This window comes from Anastrepha obliqua, unplaced genomic scaffold (assembly GCF_027943255.1).
Source record: "Anastrepha obliqua isolate idAnaObli1 unplaced genomic scaffold, idAnaObli1_1.0 ptg000065l, whole genome shotgun sequence".
Classification (NCBI taxonomy): Eukaryota; Metazoa; Arthropoda; class Insecta; order Diptera; family Tephritidae; genus Anastrepha; species Anastrepha obliqua.
Genome location: NW_026562203.1, coordinates 32,501 through 40,000, shown reverse-complemented (window position 1 = coordinate 40,000; position 7,500 = coordinate 32,501). Strand labels below are relative to the sequence as shown.

Here is a 7,500-nt window from a genome sequence, read left to right as displayed (position 1 = left end):
GTGATATAATATGAAAATATCAAAAGTTAACTAACCAATGATATTGAAGCATATAAATCGAATCATAACTATATGAAACTCGAATTTGAGCCATATTAAACTGGTAATATTGTGATTTTATTCCTGGTTTTCCATACGTTAGTTTAAATAGAGAGTTATGGAATATAACCTTGGCATATTGGCACTAAAATATATAATAAAGACATTTCAAATCAAACTGAAATGTATTGAAATGAATTTTTCCCATACATTTTTGACAATGTGAGGTGTGCATGGCAAAAAACACTCACGGTGAAGGCATGTGATATAATATGAAAATATCAAAAGTTAACTAACCAATGATATTGAAGCATATAAATCGAATCATAACTATATGAAACTCGAATTTGAGCCATATTAAACTGGTAATATTGTGATTTTATGCCTGGTTTTCCATACGTTAGTTTAAATAGAGAGTTATGGAATATAACCTTGGCATATTGGCACTAAAATATATAATAAAGACATTTCAAATCAAACTGAAATGTATTGAAATGAATTTTTCCCATACATTTTTGACAATGTGAGGTGTGCATGGCAAAAAACACTCACGGTGAAGGCATGTGAAATAATATGAAAATATCAAAAGTTAACTAACCAATGATATTGAAGCATATAAATCGAAGCATAACTATATGAAACTCGAATTTAAGCCATATTAAACTGGTAATATTGTGATTTTATGCCTGGTTTTCCATACGTTAGTTTAAATAGAGAGTTATGGAATATAACCTTGGCATATTGGCACTAAAATATATAATAAAGACATTTCAAATCAAACTGAAATGTATTGAAATGAATTTTTCCCATACATTTTTGACAATGTGAGGTGTGCATGGCAAAAAACACTCACGGTGAAGGCATGTGATATAATATGAAAATATCAAAAGTTAACTAACCAATGATATTGAAGCATATAAATCGAATCATAACTATATGAAACTCGAATTTAAGCCATATTAAACTGGTAATATTGTGATTTTATGCCTGGTTTTCCATACGTTAGTTTAAATAGAAAAAATTTTCGAATATATATACATATATGAAGAATCTATATTCTAATACTAACATGTTATGGAATATAACCTTGGCATATTGGCACTAAAATATATAATAAAGACATTTCAAATCAAACTGAAATGTATTGAAATGAATTTTTCCCATACATTTTTGACAATGTGAGGTGTGCATGGCAAAAAACACTCACGGTGAAGGCATGTGAAATAATATGAAAATATCAAAAGTTAACTAACCAATGATATTGAAGCATATAAATCGAATCATAACTATATGAAACTCGAATTTAAGCCATATTAAACTGGTAATATTGTGATTTTATGCCTGGTTTTCCATACGTTAGTTTAAATAGAAAAAATTTTCGAATATATATACATATATGAAGAATCTATATTCTAATACTAACATGTTATGGAATATAACCTTGGCATATTGGCACTAAAATATATAATAAAGACATTTCAAATCAAACTGAAATGTATTGAAATGAATTTTTCCCATACATTTTTGACAATGTGAGGTGTGCATGGCAAAAAACACTCACGGTGAAGGCATGTGAAATAATATGAAAATATCAAAAGTTAACTAACCAATGATATTGAAGCATATAAATCGAATCATAACTATATGAAACTCGAATTTAAGCCATATTAAACTGGTAATATTGTGATTTTATGCCTGGTTTTCCATACGTTAGTTTAAATAGAAAAAATTTTCGAATATATATACATATATGAAGAATCTATATTCTAATACTAACATGTTATGGAATATAACCTTGGCATATTGGCACTAAAATATATAATAAAGACATTTCAAATCAAACTGAAATGTATTGAAATGAATTTTTCCCATACATTTTTGACAATGTGAGGTGTGCATGGCAAAAAACACTCACGGTGAAGGCATGTGATATAATATGAAAATATCAAAAGTTAACTAACCAATGATATTGAAACATATAAATCGAATCATAACTATATGAAACTCGAATTTGAGCCATATTAAACTGGTAATATTGTGATTTTATGCCTGGTTTTCCATACGTTAGTTTAAATAGAAAAAAATTCTCGAATATATATACATATATGAAGAATCTATATTCTATACTAACATTTTATGGAATATAACCTTGGCATATTGCCATTAAAATATATAATAAAGACATTTCAAATCAAACTGAAATGTATTGAAATGAATTTTTCCCATACATTTTTGACAATGTGAGGTGTGCATGGCAAAAAACACTCACGGTGAAGGCATGTGATATAATATGAAAATATCAAAAGTTAACTAACCAATGATATTGAAGCATATAAATCGAATCATAACTATATGAAACTCGAATTTGAGCCATATTAAACTGGTAATATTGTGATTTTATGCCTGGTTTTCCATACGTTAGTTTAAATAGAGAGTTATGGAATATAACCTTGGCATATTGGCACTAAAATATATAATAAAGACATTTCAAATCAAACTGAAATGTATTGAAATGAATTTTTCCCATACATTTTTGACAATGTGAGGTGTGCATGGCAAAAAACACTCACGGTGAAGGCATGTGATATAATATGAAAATATCAAAAGTTAACTAACCAATGATATTGAAGCATATAAATCGAATCATAACTATATGAAACTCGAATTTGAGCCATATTAAACTGGTAATATTATGATTTTATTCCTGGTTTTCCATACGTTAGTTTAAATAGAAAAAATTTTCGAATATATATACATATATGAAGAATCTATATTCTATACTAACATGTTATGGCATATTGGTGTTATTGTATTTTATTCCTGGTTTTCTATAGTTAGTTTAAATAGAAATAAATTTTTGAATTCAAAATTTTATATTCTATACTAGCATTACATAGAAATTATCCTCAACTGTTTGTTTCTTGTATAAATACAGGAAATTAAACAGATGATGAAGAGAAAAAAATAAGAAAAACAAAAATTTATAAGAAAAATTAAATTTTAAACAAAGGAAAAGAGGAGAAAATTTTTTCAATCATATATATTTATGATTAAAAAATAGAATTATGAAATTATTAATTTCAATTCAAAGAGAAAAATTATGTAATATATGAAATTATTACATTAAAAATGCATTTGAAAAAAAAGTAAAATGTTATTAAGAATGATAAATTATTTGAAAATTGGCAAATATTAAGAAGAAATATCGTTCTTATATTTTTATATAAAATATATAATATAGAGAACGAAAATTCTTTTTCATAAAAAACGGTTTTTGAATTTTGATAAGAAAAGCTAAAGGGGGGTCGCCCCTTTACTTTTTATATACACCGTAATTTATGAAATTTTCAAATATGAAAAACAAAGAAAAATATATAAATACAAATATTATTCTGGTTGATCCTGCCAGTAGTTATATGCTTGTCTCAAAGATTAAGCCATGCATGTCTAAGTACAAACAAATTAAAAGTGAAACCGCAAAAGGCTCATTATATCAGTTATGGTTCCATAGATCGTTAACAGTTACTTGGATAACTGTGGTAATTCTAGAGCTAATACATGCAATATAAACACGGACCTTATGGAACGTGTGCTTTTATTAGACTAAAACCAAGCGATCATTTGATCGTTAAATTGGTTGAACTCTAGATAACTTGCAGATCGTATGGTCCCGTACCGACGACAGATCTTTCAAATGTCTGCCCTATCAACTTTTGATGGTAGTATCTAGGACTACCATGGTTGCAACGGGTAACGGGGAATCAGGGTTCGATTCCGGAGAGGGAGCCTGAGAAACGGCTACCACATCTAAGGAAGGCAGCAGGCGCGTAAATTACCCACTCCCAGTTCGGGGAGGTAGTGACGAAAAATAACAATACAGGACTCATATCCGAGGCCCTGTAATTGGAATGAGTACACTTTAAATCCTTTAACAAGGACCTATTGGAGGGCAAGTCTGGTGCCAGCAGCCGCGGTAATTCCAGCTCCAATAGCGTATATTAAAGTTGTTGCGGTTAAAACGTTCGTAGTTGAATTTGTGCTTCATACGGGTAGTACAACTATATATTGTGGTATGTACATTACCTTATGTATGTAAGCGTATTACCGGTGGAGTTCTTATATATAATTAATACAATGTATTTTTTATATATTCCTCCTATTTAAACCTACTTCAGTGCTCTTCATCGAGTGTTGTTGTGGGCCGGTACAATTACTTTGAACAAATTAGAGTGCTTAAAGCAGGCTCCAAATGCCTGAATATTTTGTGCATGGAATAATGAAATAAGACCTCTGTTCTACTTTCATTGGTTTTTAGATCAAGAGGTAATGATTAATAGAAGCAGTTTGGGGGCATTAGTATTACGACGCGAGAGGTGAAATTCTTGGACCGTCGTAAGACTAACTTAAGCGAAAGCATTTGCCAAAGATGTTTTCATTAATCAAGAACGAAAGTTAGAGGTTCGAAGGCGATCAGATACCGCCCTAGTTCTAACCATAAACGATGCCAGCTAGCAATTGGGTGTAGCTACTACTATGGCTCTCTCAGTCGCTTCCCGGGAAACCAAAGCTTTTGGGCTCCGGGGGAAGTATGGTTGCAAAGCTGAAACTTAAAGGAATTGACGGAAGGGCACCACCAGGAGTGGAGCCTGCGGCTTAATTTGACTCAACACGGGAAAACTTACCAGGTCCGAACATAAGCGTGTAAGACAGATTGATAGCTCTTTCTCGAATCTATGGGTGGTGGTGCATGGCCGTTCTTAGTTCGTGGAGTGATTTGTCTGGTTAATTCCGATAACGAACGAGACTCAAATATATTAAATAGATGCTTTCAGGATTATGATGTTGAAACTTATATAGCCTTCTTTCATGCGTACATCTTGAATGTACAAGTGTTTGAATGTGTTTATATAAGTGGAGTCGTACCTGTTGGTTTGTCCCATTATAAGGACACTAGCTTCTTAAATGGACAAATTGCGTCTAGCAGTAACGAGATTGAGCAATAACAGGTCTGTGATGCCCTTAGATGTCCTGGGCTGCACGCGCGCTACAATGAAAGTATCAACGTGTATTTCCTAGACCGAGAGGTCCGGGTAAACCGCTGAACCACTTTCATGCTTGGGATTGTGAACTGAAACTGTTCACATGAACTTGGAATTCCCAGTAAGTGCGAGTTATTAACTCGCATTGATTAAGTCCCTGCCCTTTGTACACACCGCCCGTCGCTACTACCGATTGAATTATTTAGTGAGGTCTCCGGACGTGATCACTGTGACGCCTCGTGTGTCACGGTTGTTTCGCAAAAGTTGACCGAACTTGATTATTTAGAGGAAGTAAAAGTCGTAACAAGGTTTCCGTAGGTGAACCTGCGGAAGGATCATTATTGTGTTCCATATCCGTAAGAAAAACAAACAAACAAACAAACAAACAGACAAGCAAACAAACGAACAAAAAGAAAAAAAAAAAAAAAAAAAAAAAGAAAAAAAAAAAAAAATTTATATAATTATTTTGAATCCATAATTCTTTTTATTCTTTTTCATTCAATTTGTGATCCATCAATTATATCATATTAAATATAATATATGATGGTACATTTTGTAATGTTTTTTCTTATTTTTTTCTTTTAAAAACCTTTAAACATGAAAATAAAAAGTTGTACTTATTATTCATTTGATTGAATGATAAGTTAATTTGTTCACAATAACAAAAGTGGTATATATTTATTATATTATTATATATACATAAAATGATTAAAAAAATACAAAATAATTGAATCATAATAAATACCACCACTGTATTATTGTTGAACTAAGACATTCGCAACTTAATAAAAATGTTTAGAGTTAAATATATTTGATATATATTATTGAAAGAAAATCAATTTATATATTATTAATATTATTTAATTTTACTCTTTCAATTAATATATGCAAAAAAAAATTGACATTTGTTATAAATAAAAATAAATAAAAAAATACTCTAAGCGGTGGATCACTTGGCTCATGGGTCGATGAAGAACGCAGCAAACTGTGCGTCATCGTGTGAACTGCAGGACACATGAACATCGACATTTTGAACGCATATCGCAGTCCATGCTGTTATGTACATTAAATTCAATTTTAAAGTACTGCTTGGACTACATATGGTTGAGGGTTGTAAGACTATGCTAAATAAGTTGCTTATTCTTTTATAAAAATAATTGAATTTAAGCAAATGTGTATATTATTGGATTTTAAATAATTCATAATATTAATAGCAAAAAAAATAAAGATATATAATGAATTTTATTTATTATATATTCTTTAAAAAAAAAATCCTCTCAAATAAAATGAAATGATGAAAATATTGAATCTAAGTATTCTTTACAAAAAATTTTCATATTATTTATATATATATATAAAATAATAATTTATATATGTAATTAAAAGGAGGAATGTCTAGCATAAAAATTAAATTTTTTATTCTAGGATTGCCTCATTTTACATTATTATTATTTTTATATATTTACAATATATAAAAGGAGAAAAGAAAAATAGAGATGAAAAGATGATATAATTTTTTTATTAAATTGTGAGAAGATAAAAAAAGAATATTAAAACAACCTCAACTCATATGGGATTACCCCCTGAATTTAAGCATATTAATGAGGGGAGGAAAAGAAACTAACAAGGATTTTCTTAGTAGCGGCGAGCGAAAAGAAAATAGTTCAGCACTAAGTCACTTTGTCTATATGTCAAATGTGAGATGCAGTGTATGGAATATCTTAATATCTAGTATGAGAAATTAACGATTTAAGTCCTTCTTAAATGAGGCCATTTACCCATAGAGGGTGCCAGGCCCGTATAACGTTAATGATTACTAGAAAGATATTTCCAAAGAGTCGTGTTGCTTGATAGTGCAGCACTAAGTGGGTGGTAAACTCCATCTAAAACTAAATATAACCATGAGACCGATAGTAAACAAGTACCGTGAGGGAAAGTTGAAAAGAACTCTGAATAGAGAGTTAAATAGTACGTGAAACTGCTTAGAGGTTAAGCCCGATGAACCTGAATATCCATTATGAAAAATTCATCATTAAATAATTAAAAAAATAATGTGCATTTTTTTCATATAAGGACATTGTAATCTATTAACATAATAAAGTATTTATCAAAAGATCATTGGTGATATTAAGTTTATTTAAATTAATTTGCTTTTTAAGCATATTAACATAAAATAAATACTAATGATTTGATAAAGTGTTGATAGATTTTATTATATATAATGCTAAAATTCATTTTTTGAATTTTACAAAAAATTTAATATCTATGATATTAATATTTATTTGTATGCATTTATATGATTAACAATGCGAAAGATTCAGGATACCTTCGGGACCCGTCTTGAAACACGGACCAAGGAGTCTAACATATGTGCAAGTCATTGAGTTATATTAAACTTAATGGCATAATTAACTTAACTTAA

At 29.8% G+C, this 7,500-nt stretch overlaps 1 non-coding gene and 2 pseudogenes across 1 annotated transcript; all 3 read left to right on the top strand.

Moving 5' to 3' along the window:
* The first annotated feature begins 3,428 nt into the window (after positions 1-3,428).
* Positions 3,429-5,419, top strand: LOC129251737 (small subunit ribosomal RNA). The gene has a single exon (XR_008583088.1). It is a non-coding gene; the product is annotated as a small subunit ribosomal RNA (ribosomal RNA).
* Positions 5,420-6,011: 592 nt separating this feature from the next.
* LOC129251748 (5.8S ribosomal RNA) lies at positions 6,012-6,192 on the top strand (annotated as a pseudogene).
* Positions 6,193-6,634: 442 nt separating this feature from the next.
* The window catches only part of LOC129251745 (large subunit ribosomal RNA), a 4,872-nt pseudogene continuing 4,006 nt past the window's right edge, over positions 6,635-7,500 (top strand).